Genomic DNA, 19,733 nt, shown 5'->3' with positions numbered 1-19,733 from the left:
TCATGGGTTCTGATTCTCAGATGCCCCTTCCATACTAGTAATTTGAATGTCACCACTAGGAAAGGAGTCTTTTACTTTATTTATATTTCTAAACCAGATCCTCCCACAAGAGTCTGGAGAGGAGTGTTATGTCTGAACATGAGTTAAAGAAGTCATTCAGTATATAAAATAAAGCTGCCCTTATAAAAATGTCCTAAAATCTAGCATGTACTCCTCATGAACTCCAGTGGGGCATCCTATGAAATCTGCAGAACCATAGTGCGTGTCTTCTCAGTTCTCTGTTCAGCTCCATACACTGACCTCTTGTAAATACACATCATCCCTTACGTTAGTCGCTTACTGTTTAATGAGAATGCTTTGCTTTAACTTAACCAAGGCAAAGCCTGCTAACTTGAAAACGTCAGTTACTATTTTTTTTCAACACTTCAAACAATCCTAGAAAAACAAATTCTTATCCATTCTGAAATTGGCTTCTTGGGAGGAAAGTGTCCATTAAAGAAAATCTATTGCCTATTCCTCAAACTCTCACACAAATAACAAGTGGGTCCCTAAATCAACCATTCTTACCAATCCTGTTGTTACCTCACCAGTATTTGATCTTGATTTCTTGTTCCATCTACTGTGATAGCCATTTCAACAGCCTTGCTTCTGTGTTCTTTTGGGTATTACTGCCAATCAATTCCACAAAGTGCCAATAGATAAATCTTTCAAAAGTACAATTCCAATATGTCCCTTTACTCACCAGCCTTCAATAGTTCTCCGCTGACATTTATCTATCTATCTCTCCACCTACCTAACTACCTACCTACCTACCTACCTACCTAAAAGGCAGAGCAAGAGAATGTCAGAGAAAGAGATCCATCTTCCATCTATTGGTTCACTTCCAAATGGCCACATGGCCAGGAGTAGGCCATGTCAAAGCCAGCAGCCAGGAACCTCACCTGGCTCTCCCACAGGAGTGGCAGTGGTCCAAGGACTTGGGCCATCATTTACTGCCTTCCCAGGTACATACTCCAACAGGCACTCAGATATGGGACAGGTGCATTCCAAGCATAGAGTTAACCCACTGGGTCACAGGGCTGACCCTCGTACCCCAATGCCTATTAAACTCTCAAGCTCCAGAACAAGAAAGGCAGGGCCCTCGGGGTCTGACTCCACTGTCAGCCTTAACTTCTACTCCTCACTCAAACTTGTACTCCAGTGTTCCCCAGACTACCACCAGCAGAGGCAGCACCTGGGAACTGCTTAGAAATGCAAATTCTCTGCCCACACAGTCCTACTGAGCCAGAAACTCTGGGGGTGGGACCCAGAAAGCTGTGTTTTCAACAAACTCCTAGATGATTCTGATGTATGCTAAAGTCTGAGAAACCCTGCTTTAAACAAACTTTAATTCCTTAAATTCATCTGATACTTTCTCAAACCAATGCTTTACTACTGCTTTTCTCCTGTCTATAGGCATCCGTTCTTGCCTTTCTCCAGGTGTATAAAATCCTATGGATCTTTTCAAGTCAAATCCATTATCAACTTAACTGTCCCTTCTTTGGTTTTGTCAACCAGTGGTAGCCTCTCTATTCTCTCAATGATCATTTGCATCTCTCTTGGAGTACTTACTGAAGATTCTCTTGAAAGATGAGTCTTTGTGCATATGTCCTATCTCCTTTGCTATTATATAGGCTCTCTAAGAGCCACAGGTACTCTGTAACTTCCATAAGGTATACTGCCAAATTGTTACATAGAAAGTAATTCAAGTATGCTCAAATATAGCACAAGACACACTTACACTTAAAGAATTCTCTGCTGTTAATATGAATTTCGAATTTAACTGGGCTCTTATATTTGACTGGCAACTCAATCAGTATTGTTCATGATAATCTGTCTTTACACGCATTTGCCTTCTTGTTACTTCTGTTTTGGGGGAATATAACCAAGAAATTTTTTAAAAATTAACTGCATGCAAAAAAATATTTTCCATTAGAAAAATCACTTTGAAAGCACATGTACTTATTCACTAATTTTTATGTTGTCCAAAACACGATTGATATTGTTTCTTTCTAAAGTGTATGCACAACTCTCTAACTGGTTATATAAGAAAACCAGTCTCTTGTCTGAAACCTATGTGTTTAAAAAATATACAGCCATAATATCTTTTTTTCAGCCTACCTTATTTTTCTGTAATAACTTCCAATATCATTTTATTCTATGAAGATCAAATTTATCTGGAAAGGCTGAATACCTGGTACCATTGAAAATAACTTTAAATAGCTTAAAAGGGCAATTCCCAAATAAATGCAAAACTGTTCATGAAAGTCCACTGGATTAAATATATAAGCTTCCAAGGTGAAGAGGATATTCAAAGAAATGGGTCAAGTCTTGTCTCTTTGATTTTTTTTAAAAAAACTCATATACCCTTATAATCACTCTGCCCTCAAGATTCCAAAATTACACCTATGCATATCCCCATGCCACCAAATATTAGCTTCTTACAAAGCAAAACCCAAATTCCATGGCCTCTTAAGAGACATCTATAAATAAGCAAAATAAAGGTCACACAATCAAACCATTTGACAGGTACTCCATCTGACACAGAATATCACAGCATAAATGTGATATGGATACACATTCCATATCTGTATGTCACATTTTGTTTCCATACATACACAGACTAGAATTTAGTTATGTCTTTTCTTTGAGTTTGAAATATCTTGAAAATAGAAGCTTCTGCATTTACTAAAACACTCTAATAGAGGACACAGTACATAATAAATGAAATCAGAGAAGGCTCAACCTATAATAAATAAGCTTAACCATTTATTTTCTACCTCTTTGTAGTTAATATCCCAGGAGCGTCAACATTTCAAATCTAGCCTTCAAATATCTTTCGTGAAGAATTTACTCACCCTCCTGAGCTACACAAGCCCTAAGCTGTTTGGCGCTTTGTTCTCCCTTCCCAATCTCACAGGCAGACAAAGAAGAGCCCCAAGGATGGCAAAAGTCATTGCTGGGGCCTGGCGCCGTGGCGCACTAGGTTAATCCTCTGCCTGCGGCGCCAGCTCCCATATGGGTGCTAGTTCTAATCCCGCTTGCTCCTCTTCCAGTCCAGCTCTCTGCTGTGGCCTGGGAAAGCAGTGGAGGATGGCCCAAGTGCCCAAGCACTTGGTATCCCTGCACCCGCATGGGATACTGGGAGGAAGTACTTGGCTCCTGGATTCGGATCAGCGCAGCTCTAGTCGTTGCGGCCACTTGGGGAATGAACCAAAGGAAGGAAGACCTTTCTCTCTGTCTCTCTCACTCTGTCTGTAACTTTGACTGTCAAATAAATAAATAAAATCTTCAAAAAAAGTCATTGATAACATTCTCTTTTCATCAAACAAAATGAATCAATAGGACAAGTGATGGAGGGTCTGTGAAAATAAACTTGGGTTGCTGGAATTTGAAATTTAGAAATGATTTTCAAAGGGCATTTTTATACTAATGTCCAGTTATTCAAGCTGTTGCTCAAACTTACAGATCCAAATAATAATTCACTAGAAAGGTTCGCATGTTCTTTGAGAATAATCACGAAAAGACGTGACACTCAAATGATGGGTCTTAACAGGCAATACCTTAATCACACCAGCAACCTCCACATCTTTTCTTTCATCTGTACAAGAATATTTAAATAGGTTGTTACCTTACTCATTCTAGCAACACCAGAATTTATTCTTTCAGAAATTAGCAGGAAAGTAAAAATAATACTCCCTTCCCTGTATCAATTGACTACAGAATGCAATAGCCACACATCTAATTTTTTATAAAAGCCATGTGCATGGTAGTTTTTGGATAACAAAGAGGAAATCCACTTGAATTGCAGGAATACATACAAATAACAAGATTTTATTCCCGTTGGCATTTTCTCCCATGAGAGAAGAAGCTCTAAAACACGAGTTTCCCGAGGGTTTTTACTTGATGTTATAGACAGAGATGAAGGGTTAATTAGAGCAGGGTCTGGCGGCCTGGGACAATCAAGAAGCAGATGCACCACTGAGGCAGAAAGAGGTCTAATTAAAGAGAGTCAATTCAGCCATGCATGCAGAACTCAGAATCTAGGAGGAAAAACAATCTGGAAAGGCAAGTCATTGCTATTAGACATACCAGGATAAAACAGAGACCATGCGGATTAAGGAAACCAGGAAGCTGGCTTCTGTGAAGTCTGTTAATCAGAGAAGAGCTCAAACTATACGCCTGAAGAACAAGCATTGGACATTAAACCCTAAGCTTGTTTAACAATGCAGGGTTTAACTCTGCACAGGTTTGGGTGCTGAGCATGGTTTTAGAAACAGTAAACATAGCAGAAAACGAAAGAATCAAAGAAGAATGGAAGATACAGACTCTGTCTAAAGATAAAGAAAGAATCATTGACAGTACCACTGATTAGTAAGAAGACTGAGATCCCACACGTGGGCTGTATGCTATGTCAAACTCTCCCTTTTTAACTCAAGAATTTCATTTGTAGAGGATAAAATGACCAGAGTTAAGGGGAACAGAGAGATTCAGAAAAAAAGAACAAAGCAGAGAAGATCACTATTAACCAATATCAGAAGACTTGCCAAAGAACACATCCAAGATCTCCGTAACATTACTGAATGAATAACACTACTTGGTGTGCACCCAAGATCTCCGTAACATTACTGAATGAAGATGTCAAATGGGTTAGACAAGAAGTTGCAGGTTGCAGCTTTCAGGCCACATGTGGTTCAACATGTGTTCTCTTGGCCTACCCATTATGGGTTAAATTGAATTAGTCTATACACAGCATGTAGAAATAAAGATATTTCCTATCAAACAATGATAATAAAAGAATTTGTTTTCCTTCAAAAAAAAAAAAAAAGAAAGAAAATCCTGACAACATTGGCTGCAAATTCCCATGGCCAACACTTTCTTGGAGCTCATCTTTAAACAGGGAATCAGTGTGCAATAGTTCATCCCTTCACTCACATACACTCCTTGCTTTATACCCTGCAGCTATCGAAATTCCTGTTTCAGGGAATGGTGAAAATAAAAAGAAATAATAGAAGCTGTTGTACGCTATATAATAAGCTGCCAAGGAACATATCCTTGAGTTATTCTTTGCATTGGACTAAAAACAAAGGAAACAGAGCTTGATATTCACTTCACTCCACAGGAATGAGATGAACCCAGATAAGACTGACAATAGACATGTGCTCGCAAATTATCTTAGTTATATAAGTGCTAGCTTTGTTTACACTGGTACATTGTTTAACACTGTTGGAAGTTTATTCTCTATCTTAAATTTCAACTATTTGGGTTAGTTTTAGAAAAGCAATCCTGGTGAGTGGATGAGATGTGTAGTTTTTCCTTGTAATTATTTTGTAATACCTCAAGAAGAATTAATTTGGAAAGATGTAGACATCTTATTTCAGAATTCAGGAATTGCTCAGATTCTACTGGTACTGTGATCCAAAATTTTCCGAATTTAATTTAACAAAACCTTAAAGAAATCTTAATCTTCTTCTGTAAAAATGTGATGATCCTTTGAAAACAATACCAAAACTTTGGATAAGGAAAAAGTGTATCAAAATATTGGCATGCTCAGCAGTTTCAAAATTCTGCATTTATATTTAATAATACCTTCCTTGGGGAGTCAAAAAGAAAATACTTTATCTCTTCTCTTCAAACAGGTTTGGGAAATGTTCCAGTCCCTTGAAAATCTGCTGAGAAACATTTGCCACATCGCACTTATATATGCCAGTTTAAGTTATGACATATTTTGTAAACTGCAGACTTTTAAAGAAAGAACAGCACAGTTCTTATCAAATAAGAAAAAGACACAAAGTGTTCTTGTCTTATATACCATGCTGGAATTTACCTTTAAATATTCTCACATAAAAGAAATAAAATTAGATTTTTGGTGGCTAAGTCTCACCTAAACATTTCTTAAAAAATTCACGTTATTGGTGACCAGAAATTGTCAGTACTTGTACAGATAAGTATAATCACATCACAACAATTTTGTACTTGGTATTTGCTCTTAATCTTCAAAAATCTCTATGAGCAGAATTGATTTCTGATGGCACAACCCTGGAAAGTAACACTCCCTGCAGAGACGGACATTTCAACAGAAAATTGGAGCAATCTGCATTATAGCACAAGCATTTTCACAGGGATCCTTTCAAAGTCACATTTCCCAGTCATAAATTCTATTCTGGAAATATGCCGTATTTGCAACATATGTAGTCTATTACATACACTATAGAGAAACTATCAGTATAACTGAAAGGAATGAGAAGGATTCAAAAAATAGAGTACAGCACAAGCAAAAATCCAGTAGGGTACAATACCTACACTGACAAATCCTCACAAAGGAGGGGTTGGTGCTGTGGTGCATTGATGACGCCGGCTCCCATATGAACGCCCATCCAAGTCCCAACTGCTCTGCCTCTGATTCAGCTCCTTGCTAATGTGCCTAAGAAGGGAGCAGAATATGGTCCAAGTACTTGAGCCCCTACCATCCATGTGGGAGAGCCAGATGGAATTCTAGGCTTCTGGGTTTGCCATGGACCAGTGCCAGGTATTGCGGTCATTTGGGGAATGAACCAGCAAATGGAAGATATCCTTCTCTCTCTTCTCTCCTCTCTCTCCTCTCTCTCCTCTCCTCTCTCCTCTCTCCTCTCTCTCTCTCCCCATCTTTTAAATAAATGAATGAATATTTTAAAAAAACTTCAAAATGGAGAAAATGAAAATGATAACGAGGTTTACAAACGCCCTTCTTAATAAATTGCTATTGATCTCATATTCTAACATCTAAGTAGCAGGTCACTAAATCAGAAATAGTAATGTAATAAGGACTTTCTGTTCCATGGAATGTCTTTTATCAATGGTGGTGTTTGGCTTGCACAGTGTTTTTCAGTGAAGTACAGTGCAGTTTCCAATGGAGTTGAAGAACCGGGGAATGGAGATGACCTGCAGTCGAACGTGCAGTCACCACCAGCCAAGTCAGTGGAGCCAGACTTGCCTCCACGGACGTCCTGGCTCTGCCATGATTTAATTCACATCTCAGGTCCTTGCCTGCCACATGAATAAAACAGGGATAGGACTACCTCCCAGGGTTACTGTAGAGGTGAAACGAAATAAGATCCTATGTGGAAATGACTTAGCAGAATTCTCTGCACATGGTAAAGACACTATAAGTGAGTATCATAGCTGCTGTTCTGAGGGTGTTTTTCATGAAAAAGTATACCTGTGAGATCTATCTGCTAAAGAGTATTCTTGACAAAAAATGCACATAGCCTCACTCTCATTGAAGCTTCAGATAAGAGCAGCTGGCTGTACATACAGGCATATATGATGTTTATATGTAGGTGTGTGTATATGTATATGCAGACTCACATCCATGTACATACATACATTATATGTTAGATTTTACACTGCATAAAATAAACGTATTTCAGAAAAACAAGCCAGATGTGTGAGCACCCAGCTAGGAGGACTAAAGAGCCCCAAACACTGTAAAATGTGGAACCAAATCTAAAAGCATCAAAATCACTCAAAGCAAGGAAGTGTATTCAAAAAGTAACCAACTGTTAAATGTGAAGTTCGGGTCAAGGAACAGTGATCTGACTAACACCGAGGAGGCTAACGCTATACAGAAATGTAAAATTTTTTCATGAAGAGAAATAAGGTCACAAAATATTGGATTCCAACACAGGGTGATGCTCCAATTACTGGCATTTGCCCACTGGAGAGATTTATGACTGTAATCATAAGAATGATGTCAAAGCAGCAAAGCATATTTGCTGAGCACTTACTACATGCCAGGAGCAATCCCCAGAGCGCTGACGAGTGAGTAGAGCATTCTCGTTCTGACTGTGAGAGCCACACCAATCAACAGGGCAGAAGCCTGGGCCCATCTCTTGCTGATGCAGCAGTGGCAGGCCATAGACACTCATAGGGGAGAAGGCAACATGCACAGCAGAAGGCAGGGGCCAGAGTGGCAGTAAAGCAAAGCTGGCATCAACTGGGCAAAAGCTGAGCAAGGAGCCTTAAAATAGACAAAAGGAAAGAAATTGACACTTTGTGCCACAAGGGTACTGGCATTGGTTCTCTTCCCTCTCTTTTGAAAACCTCTTCACAAACCCCAAACTGCAAAAACCATACAATCACTTACTTAGGATGTGTTTATAAAAAGAGCATATCTAAGGGGGCTGGCATTGTAGCATAGAGCGTTAAGCCTCTGTCTGTGGTACCAGCATCATATATGGGCACTGATTTGTGTCCTTGTTGCTCCTCTTCCAATCCAGCTCTCTGCTATGGCCTGGGAAAGCAGTGGGAGATGGCCCAACCTGCATGGGATAGCCAGAAGAAGCACCTGGCTTCAGATGGGTTCAGCTCTAGCTGTTGTGGCCATTTGGGGACTGAACCAATGGAGGGTAGACCTTTCTCTGTGTCTCTCCCTCTCTTGATGTCTATCTTTCAAATAAATAAATAAATAAAATCTTAAAAAGAAAATCAGATGCTCTGAATCTACAGATAAAGACGTAAGAATGGTCGAAGTAGCTGTCTCTGGACTGGTGACTGTCCTGCTGTATTTTTAAGTTATTGAAAAGAAACTATGCTGCAGAGATGGACAAACTGTTAGGTTTTATCTGGGGGAGCATATGCCATGTTCAGAGTTGTGGCCCTCGAAGCCTTGCACAGAAGCTGCATATCAAGAAATAGACTTGATTAGATCCCAACTGGGCTTCATGGCCACAGCTTAGTCTTCCCTGCTGTTTAACTGGTTTCTCCTTCTCTGGTCCCACCTTCCTGCCATAGAAATGTGAGCATACAGTAAGTCCAGCTTTCAGCTCTTTGTCTTTTTCCATGACTGCTATGGTAGATGTGTTATATCCACCAGCCTGGCATCCATCCCCCTCTCTGTGACAAAAGATCCCTTGTTTTCTTTAAATCTGTCCGCATCCTTACTCTCTTTTCAGGTTTTGTTTAAGTATATTTGGGTAGGCATTATGCTACACCTGATTCTAGATATGAGCCTGGCTTATGAGAATCCCATTGATTGGTTTAGGGCTGGTGAATTGTTCTGATTTTTTTTCCAGGCAGAAAAAATCCTGGTATTTATTCAAGACTCAACAGAAAAGGCAAAATCTCTTTCTGCAGGGGTGGCTAAGTTAATAGAATGTGCCAGAAAAGCAAAGAGCTTACTTGAGGTGGGGGGGAAAAAAGCTAAAACAGAGCAAAGCTGAGTTGAAAGCAGAAATCCCTAACCATGAAAGCATATGAGGGTATTGATCCAGTCATGCCTAAAGCCAGCCATAGCCTTGAATAATTCTGTCACATGGCCCAGTACATTCAGTCTTTGAGTCAATTTCCAATAGATTTCTGTCACTTCCACTCCAAAGTATTCTAGTCAACAGTCTGATTTCCATTCAATAAATATGTATCGATATAAGCATATGCCAGGCATTTTGCTATGTGCTGTAAACCTCTGAGCCATACAGGATTTTGCTGCTCACCTGCACATGACATTCTCTCTAATCTATAACACCAGCTATGCAGTTTTTTACACACATTTCCATACCTCTAGCTGCTTGATGGACATCTATAAGCATCCCATTGATGCTGCAAACCAAAGCCATGCAACACAAAACTAATCATCTTATCTGAAAACAAAGAACTCTTCCCTGGTCATGGCTATTTCAGTTAATGGCCACATCATTTTTCAATCCTCATACCTAAGAATTTTGCTTTGAGGTATCCCAGCACTCTAGATTCAATCAATTATCTTGTCCTGCCAATAAATTTCTCAAAATTTAGCACATCTTTTTACTTCATGCCAATTTCTTTTATTTTACTTTTTTTTTTAAATTTTGACCAATACTTGGGTTATTTTTTCTCTCTCATGTCTCATACTACCCATGGTTTTAAAATCAATCTCTGTAAATACTGATTACTTTAGTCACAATCCTGCCTTAACATTTCCACTGCCTCCCTAAAGTCCAGTAACTGAAGGCTCTCCACCTATTTTCCTACCTTCACTTCTTTCTATTCCTAATAACAAAATGTTTTCACCAAATGATGTATTCCTCCTAAAATAAACCTAACTATGGCTTCATGGATTAGTCTCCCTTCTTTCTACCTAAGTTGTACTCTTCGTTCAATTCCCAGTCCAAGCTGGCCTAGCTCTATGAATAGACTCCACTCACTAGAGTTCACTAAGCTTTAAGTTTTATGGCACTTATTCTCTGTGCTGCTCATTTGATACATGACATAGACTATCTCAAGATGTTATTTTTGTAGATACCAGACTATCTCAGTAGGTGGGGTCATGTCAAGTTGTGACCTGAAATACAATATACTCACACTAGAACATGCAACAGTGCTTAAACATATCCTATGATTACAGCACTGAACAATATCAGGTCTCATTCCTCTGTACAGCATCAGACTGCACCAAGAACAGAATGCCAAGAAAAAATGGACACTGTCCCTGCTTTTAGTACGTTTAGCAAAAGGGACAACTTACAATCAAGTATTTATATAAAAAGAATTTTTTAAAATCCTCTGTGAGGGGCCAACACTGTGGTATAGGAGGCTAAGCCTCCAACTGGGGCACCTGTATCCCTTATGGGCGTCAGTTCATGTCCAGGCTGCTCCTCTTCCAATCCAGGTCCCTGCGAATGAACCTGAGAAAGCAGTGGAAGATGGTCCAAGTGTTTGGGCCCCTGTACCTGTGTGAGAGACCTGGAAGAAGCTCCTGGCTGCTGGCTTTGCATTGGCCCAGCACTAGGCATTGCAGCCATCTGGGGAGTGAACTAGCAGATGGAAGACCACTCTCTCTGTCTTTAACTCTACCTCTCAAAATAAATAAATAAATAAATCTTAGAAAAAGAAGCTATCTATAAAAGGTTCTAAGAAGGAGAGGTCTATGATATTTGTGGAAAAAAAAAAAAAACGTGGGTTTTTTTGCTTTTTTGTTTTGCTTGTTTTAGCTTTTATTGAACTTAAGACACTCCACTGGGTAAAAATCTTCCCCTATCTTCTAGTATAAGAATGAACAGCATAGAATGATTAAAATATTAAAACCACCAGGAAAATTTCATAAATGACATAAAAAATAATATTGGGCTAAAGGGTCCTGAGTAACTTGAACACATTAGAAGTCTTCTCTGGGCCAGTTTCCTGACCTGCAAAATGAAATGGAGCTATGACAAATGACTGTCTACACAATATCCATGGTTCCTTTCTTCTTTTCAAGGAAACCTGTTTTGTTCAGTTTACCATCCTACACCACAAGACTCAGGAGAGGGGCCAGTGATGTGGTGTAGGGGGTAAAACTGCTCTCCGCAGTGCCAGCATCCCATATGGACACCTATTCGAGTCCCGGCTGCTCCACTTCCAATCCAACTCTCTGTTATGGCCTGGGAAAGCAGTAGAAGATGGCCCAAGTCCTTGAGCCCCTGCACCCACGTGAGAGACCCAGAAGAAGCTCCTGGTTCCTGGCTTCAGATCAGCGGCTGCCGCTGTGGTCATCTGGGGAGTGAACCAGTAGATGGAAGACCTCTCTCTGCCTCTCCTTTTCTCTGTGTAACTCTGATTTAATAATAAATAAGTAAATCGTAAAAAAAAAAAAAAAAAAAAAAAAAAAAAGACTCAGGAGAAAGAGACCCTAAATCCACCTGCAGCATTGGTCAGCATCCCTTTACACAAATCACAGTAATTCTACCTCTCTGGGTTGTGCACCAACCATGAAATGAGAGTACCTCTGCTCTGAAGCAGGAAAGGTGACTTCCTCCTGAAAAAGAAATGCAACAAAGCGCTGATCTTAAAGCTGCCTCTGCACGCTGGGGGACTGATTGCTGCCAGCCATTTTATTGACAATCTAAGCAGGAAACAAATGCTCTAAAGACACCAAAACCAAATCCCAGAGAACTTCAGGGGACCTGTCACACTGGGGCCAGTGGAACTCAGAAATCCTTATGAAGTGATGAATGTCCTTGTCTATGTTAGCTTAAGGAAGCCTAAGGCAGAGTTTCCCATTACCTGCAGCCAAAGGCAACCTGAGTGACACTCAAGAGACCCAGGACCACAAAAGCACTTGCAGTTCTACAATTACGTGTGTCTATCAGGGGTGGGTAACTCCTGCCTGTGGGCCATACAAGCCCTGTGAAAGTATCTGGTCTAGCCAAGGCAACTGCAGGTGGGACTCAAAATTCAATAAATCTACAGCAGGTTAATTTTTAAGCTGATAATTTTGTATGGCCCATGAATGATGTTATAAATTACCAAATGGCCCTTGGCAGAAAAAAAGGTTCCTCACTTCTGATACATGACATCTCTTGGTATGAAAATATGAGCCATGAAGTCACTTTAATTTAAACATAAAAATAAAAGCATTCACTGAAGTGAAAGAAGTAGGCAATTCCCAACACTTCCCAAGAGAAAACATACAGAAAGACAGTATTCCGTTAATTATTTGATTTTTAGAATTCTGCATGTTTACATAAATTATCATCACTGCTTATATTTGCCACTGAATATTGATTTAATTCAAGATAAAACATCAAGAAACAGTGGAGGGCCACAACACTATTGAACAAACTATTTATCATGTTCTTTAAAATCAGCACTTTCATTTGCAGTGTAAAAACAGAAATTACACAAATTTCAACTAATCAAATTGATGCTATTATTTGGAACATTCTATGCTGTTTCATTTCCTTCATTCCATCAAAAATCCACACTCATATGGCGTTATCATTCTAGGCCACAGAACATGCCAACCATCCATATTTCTACGCTTCCTATCCCTCAGGTAATACACGCTTGGTTTCAGTGCAAATTCCACCTTTTCTCCCCACATCACTTCTTTATTTATCATCAGTGTAAAGAAATAAATAATGAGTTTTACATTACCTAAAATCAGTATCAATATAAATTAACCTATCCCACGGCAGTTAGGTACTTTAGCTTAATTAGGTACAAATTCAAATCCCCTAAGGAGAAGCATCGAGTTGATTAATCTTGTATCACAGAGCTTTTTGCTGGTGTGGATGATGCTGTCATTGTTCTACTAATCCAGGATTCTAAATCCACCCCTTAGATTGGTTTATTTACTCTTATTCAACTGCCTGGTGGAAAGGCTGAACAGAAATGCCAATTTAGTGCTCTATAAGAAGGTTTGGATCAGACTGAGTACTTAGTCTGTAATTCAATAATTTCCCTTAAAACTATACAAAAATCTAATTTTTTGCACAATAACAAATACATTGGCTACTGCTATGAATGAAAATGCAAATTAGATTATTTATAGCTGTTCTAAATATATGGGGAAAAAGCTGATTTTTCCTAGGACAACTACGTTAGAATACTTACAAACTTATAAATCTAAAGAAATACTTAGAAAAATGAATCACTGTTTTAACCACAGAATTTCTTTTAATGATCTAGTCAAACCCAAATCGTAAAATCTAAATATGACATATGTAACACCCAGTTATGATCTTACATTAGTTTCCTTTGCAACTGCTACTTAGTTGAAACAAAGTTCATGACGACAAATTGTCAACTTCATCCATAATGATCACAGTTTGTGCTGCACTTTCAAAAACATGGCAGAACTTTTCTTCTGAGCTGTTTGATTTGTAACACAGAAACAATACACAACTGCTGACATCACAGATGCCTTCAAGTAAGAAAAGCAACTGCAAATCTTTTGATGCATATAAATTCCTAACTCCCTTGACACAATACATTGGGGATTGACAAAGATTAAAGGGTGGCAAAACTCTATAACGTTTTCCATCTGATGGAGATGGCTGAGTTCTGACCACCTCTGCGCCTCTGTGATAATAATGAGTTGAAGCATTGGTTTTGAGAGGCTTCAAAGGGAACATGAAATACCATATGGCAGACAAAAGTCTTCTCGGTCTGTGACCAATTCTGACTTCTCTGAGACTCACTGACGAGGTTCAGAAAGTAGAATCTTCACATAATTGTCTAGGAGATGAATGAAATATGTAACATCCAACTCAGTGGTTAAATAAAATTCTTTTATCTCACAAACTAGTCATCTTGTGATCAAAAGAGAGGTCTACTTGGGGGGGGGGGGAGTTTTTTCCCCCAAGGACAAATTAAGCCAGGGAAGGAAAATTTGCTTATCCAATGAAACCACCTCACAGAGCAGCACCATTCAAATATCACCAGCACCCTAGATTTACAAGAAATCAAAATGCTCATGATTTCTGGTTTTCTAATCTTTGGGAATATTTACTGAAACAGTCTCCCTTTCTAGAATATGGTTTTCTGAGAAGGTACATGACTTCTGTTGCCTTTAGCAACACAGTGCTGTACCTTACACAAATCTAAATGAAAATACTTTCATGATTTCTAGAGACTCTCTGCTTTGACATACTAATGCTAAAACCTGGACCTATCTGATGGATGGAAAAACCTAAAAAAGAATAGTCTTTTGCTAGTGCAATGCACCAAACTAGTGTGGAGGGCCTGCCCTGAAGTCTGTCAGTGATTTTAACTCAATGGGCCAGACTGGTGGGTCGGTTTGATAATCAGGCATGGCTCATCTCCTGCCAGATTCCCTTTTATTTTATCAAAATCATTCCCTTCTTCTGTTTTGTCCAGTAATGAGCTTTCCCTCTATTCCAGACATCACCCCAGGGGCTTTAATATGCTTTCTGTTTAACCTTCAAGATAACAGTAGAGTGCATTGTTTACTTCCACTTAAAGGATAAAGAACCTGCAATTCAGAACAACCCAATATAAAACAGCTAATTGTTAAGATTCAGATTTGAACTCAAGTCTATCTGGTTAGAAACTGAATGTGTCAGAGCCAGCACTGTGGCTCAGTGGATAAAGCTATATCCTATATAGGTGGTGGTTCATGTTCTGGTTGCTCCACTTCCCATCCAGCTCCCTGTTAACAGCCTGGGGATAGCAGAAGAAAATGATCCAAGTGTTTGGGCCACTGCCACCCACACGAGAGACCAAGATGAAGCTTCTGGCTCCTGGCTTTGGCCTGGTCATCTAGGGAGTGAGCCAGCAGAACAAAGATCTCTATCTCTCCCAAACTCTTTCAAATAAATAAATCAATCTTAAAAAAAAAAAAAAAAAAAAAAGGAATTGGATGTGTCTCCCCCCACACTGCACTGCCAACACATATTGAAGTCCATGAGGGAAATTGTCATGTAAAGAGTTAAAAGGATGGTAATCTAAACTGTCACTACTTTAGAGACTAGAATGGAACTTATCAAGTTACTATTTTTTCTTTTGTCTTTTCACTATAATAATGAAAGAAGTTTCTGTGTTCAGATTAGATACAGAGTTGATCCATTCACTGGAGATCTGACAAAGTCAAAAAATGATATTTATTATTATCACTTTTTGATCCATTATAAAGAAACAGTTTTCATATGTGAGTTTAAAAACCAACACTGAATATTTGATGTTTTTACATATGTAGAGTAAAAACACTGCTAAATCATTGGAATCTATTCAACAGATCACAAGTATTATTCCCTGAAAGTCATTACTGGAGGGACCAGATGGAAATTTCAGCACTGGGTAACTGCCTAATACAAGACCACCAGGAAGCATTTGCATGTGTGAACCAGGAAACTTCCACATTTTCATCCTTTCTGTGTTTCTAAAGATTTCTTTATATATGCAGAGCCCTATTTAATTACTACTCCATGATCTGTAATACAAATGTCCTTAGTGACATGGAGCATAACTTTGAGAAATAAAACATGCAAATATAAAAGAACTACACACTTCAGCTAGTTGCTTGGTAGATACAATGAGCTGGTCCAATTGGGAATGAAATACAGCCTTCCAAGTGGCTTTTATTTTTTTTCAGTATTAATTTTATATTTATTTGAGAGACAGAGAAAGAAAGCACACTATCCCATCCTCTGGTTCACTGCTCAAATTCCTTCAACAGCCAGAGTTGAGCTGAGTCAAAGCCAGGAGCTAGAAACTCAATCCAGGTCTCCAACATGGGTGACAGGCACTCAATAACTTGAACCATCACTGCTGTGTCCAAGGCAGTGATGTAAACTAGAATCAGGAGCTAGAACCAGGTATACAACGTGGCACTCCTCTGTGAGAAGGGGGCACCTTAACCACCAGGTTAAATGTCTACCCCTACCAATCAAGTGGTATTTTCTCCTATAGACCAACCAATGCACACAAAGAATTAAAGGCTGCTAAAATGCTTTGAAGAAGAATCACACTTAGCAGAGAAAGGATGATATACAACTTTCTGCCAAGGCTTGATTATGCTCAGGTACAGAAGCAACTATAAGAGAGCCTTGGCAATTTATGAAACAAGTACATGGTCAGCTTAAAGGGAAGCATGGCACAACTCTACATTGAAGTATTAAATGCATGCAATGCATATTTGTCTCAACTCCCCACCCTTGCCAATTGCTTAAATCAGTTCTAGACAAAAAGTATTGACTTGCTGTCTATCCTGTGTTTAACACCATGAGAAATCTACTATAAAGGGTAAAACACACGGATTCAAGCGTACCTGTGAAGCAGTCAGAAAACTGTCCCTTATTTAAGATTTAGTGCTGCAATAAATCTTCAGGGAATGTGAAGTCTGTCTAGAAAGATGAGTGGGAGCAGTAATGTGAAAAGAGATTGGGCACTGCAGTTAAGAACTCCATATATGTATTCCCTCAGCGCCTCAACTTTCTCGCCTATACAATAGGCATGACAGTAGTAGCATCAATACAGGGCATGGGACTGGGAGAGACAGGGCATAGTAAGAGCTTTGCACACTATGTGATCCATACTCATTCTTCAACATCCTCCCCCTCTTTTCATACTATTACAACAGTGGAGTAAAGGGTCTTGGACAGCCCACCAAAGGCACTATGCTTCCCATCCCTTCTCTACTCCTGCACAATTCTTTTTTATCACAGACAGACTTCTGCACAGCCATTTGTCGGCAGCAGGAAGGCAAAGCACTTTCCTAAGCTGAGAAATACACAAACTTCCAGAGAGAAGGGAAAATGTGTTCCTGACTGCTTTGGAGAAGAGAATTCCAGAAAGCCTCCTTGCTTCCTGTAGTAAGCTGAGAGAGGATCCCGGATTTCTCAGAGAGAAATCAGCTGACAAAGTCATCCATCAAAGTCTGAGAGTGCTTTAGGGAATTCACCCATCTCCATAAAAGGCCTATGCCTTTCCATGACAGGTTATTCCATCATTCTGAAACACTCTTCACATTTTTCCACCAGTTAACCTTATTTTCAGATCAGCAGTCCAATTCAGACTTCAGGCACTCATTCACTCTTAGTTCTCAGTACCATATGAATTGATGTGCTGCAAACTATCAGTTTTTCATACAGGTTTCCTAGCATTGCTCAATCTCCGGTCTCACCATGAGCAATGCAAGCTGAAATGTCTACCCCTTCCCAAGCTATGCTTACTGAACTGGCCTTCTGCCAAAACTGTGTAGGGCATGGTACGGCGTAAAACCAGGGCGTTTTTGGAATGGGAGGAACAAACTTCACTCTGTCACTTGCTGCCTATGACACTCATAGACGCCAGCAACTTTTCCAGGATTTCCTTCCGAGTTTCTTCTTCTGAAAACAAAATACTTCAATTATTGAGAATTACATAAACTGAATATATTCTAGCATATGAAGCATTATCCAGCATAAGGTATAACTTATGCTTTAAATCGACTTAGGCACTATATGATATTTTAGAATACATAATTATATATTTTTCATCTGGAACACAGAGATGATAAATATGCCCCATCTCTAGAATGTATACTCTACAACCACAGGAATATCTGTCATGTTCACCGGTCTGCAGAAACACTGGAGAGAGCCTCACACACACGAGATGCTGGATCACTACTGCTGAACGAGTGAATTTAGAATATGCTGCCGCTGTGACTTTTGTAAAAGAATCGGTTTTTCATTTATAGTCTGTCTTCATTGCTAAAGGAAATCAAATGATCTTGCAAACAAAATTTTGAAAAACCAAGTCTAGCCAGCGCTGCGGCTCAATAGGCTAATTCTCCACCTGCAGCGCTGGCACACCGGGTTCTAGTCCCGGTCAGAGCGCCGGCTTCTGTCCCGGTTGCCCCTCTTCCAGACCAGCTCTCTGCTGTGGCCAGGGAGTGCAGAGGAGGATGGCCCAAGTGCTTGGGCCCTGCACCCGCATGGGAAACCAGGAGAAGCACCTGGCTCCTGCCTTTGGATCAGCGCGGTGCGCCGGCCGCAGCGTGCTGGCCACGGCGGCCATTGGAGGGTGAACCAACGGCAAAGGAAGACCTTTCTCTCTGTCTCTCTCTCTCTCTCACTGTCTACTCTGCCTGTCAAAAAAAAAAAAAAAAAAAAAAGTCTAACACTGTTAGAGTTCAAACCACTACTAAGAAATGTGTTTTGATTAAAAAACAAAAATTGGGGCTGGTGTTGTGGCGTAGTGGGTAAAGCCAACACCAGCAGACATCCCATATGGGTGCTAGTTCGAGCCTTGGCTCCCTGCTGATGGCCTGGGAAAAGCAGTGGAAGATGGTCCAAGTGCTTGAGCTCCTGCATCCATGTGGGAGTACTGGAGGAAGCTCCTGGTTCCTGGCTTTGGCCTGGCCCAGTCTTGGCCCTTGCAGCCATCTGGAGAGTAAACCCCCAAAAGCAGGATCTCTCTCTGCTTCTCCCTCTCTCTGTAACTCTATATGCCTTTCAGATAAAGAAATAAATATTTATAAAAAATAAAATTTAATCATAATTTACTGCCATAATCAAAAGAGTAATAATAATGTATAAGCATTTATAAATACCAAACAATAAATGACACTTTCCAGATTTCTATTTTTTACATATTGTTTTGAAAATTCCTATTACCTTAACCTTTTCTGGCACATACTATTTGTCAAAATATTTTTCAAATTAATATGAAGGTGTATTTTTAATACTGGTAATACTACAATATATGAAATGCCTATTTACATTTCTTTGGGTCCATGGGAATTTTTTTCCTAATTTTTCCTTAAAAAATATTCTTAGAAATTCTGTATTAGACCCTTTTTAGCTAAATTTTGTCTGTCATTTTATGTAGAAAATTATTTGAAAACATGGGTTAAGCATGACAGCTATTTTAAACAGTGTTAACTGCCTACCTCTCCTATTTAAAACAAAAACTGTTATTATTATGCACTTTTCAAAATAAATAATCCATTTGCATTTCTATTGTTCTTAATCCCTCTTGATTCAGATAAAATTTTATCTTTGAGTGCTCTTTAATTTTGTCTTTAATTTGGCCTGTATCTGTGCTACTCAATTACTAATCCCTCACACCAGTTAACAGTTACATCATGTTAAGGACATGGAGGGGTGCGTGAAAGCAAGCAAAAAAATAAAGCAGAATTTGAATTAACTTAAGTGAGGCATTTTCCCTTAGTTGCAATGATCACTGGCTAATCTGTACATTCTATATAATCATTTGTATGTTGATTTGTTACATTTTAGTTTGTAATAGTGAATAAAATTCAGAACTTCAGATTTGTTTTTTTCTATGGAACTACAGCATTTCATACTTTCTAATAAAAATAGATACAGGTCAACAAAGCTCTGTAACCAGAGTTTCCTTGTCTGAAAAACAAACAAGATTTAACTACTCTCTAACATGCTAGAATACTACAAATCTGATTTTACCACTGACTTCTTTCCTGCAACTGCAGATGCACTCAGCCAGGAGAAGGT

General features: G+C 39.3%; 1 protein-coding gene across 3 annotated transcripts in view; it reads right to left on the bottom strand.

The window, feature by feature from the left end:
• Window positions 1-19,733, bottom strand: part of PRKG1 (protein kinase cGMP-dependent 1) — a 1,363,231-nt gene that overhangs the window by 1,071,836 nt on the left and 271,662 nt on the right.

This window comes from Oryctolagus cuniculus, chromosome 15, assembly GCF_964237555.1.
Source record: "Oryctolagus cuniculus chromosome 15, mOryCun1.1, whole genome shotgun sequence".
Classification (NCBI taxonomy): Eukaryota; Metazoa; Chordata; class Mammalia; order Lagomorpha; family Leporidae; genus Oryctolagus; species Oryctolagus cuniculus.
This window is presented reverse-complemented; position numbering and strand designations above follow the sequence as displayed.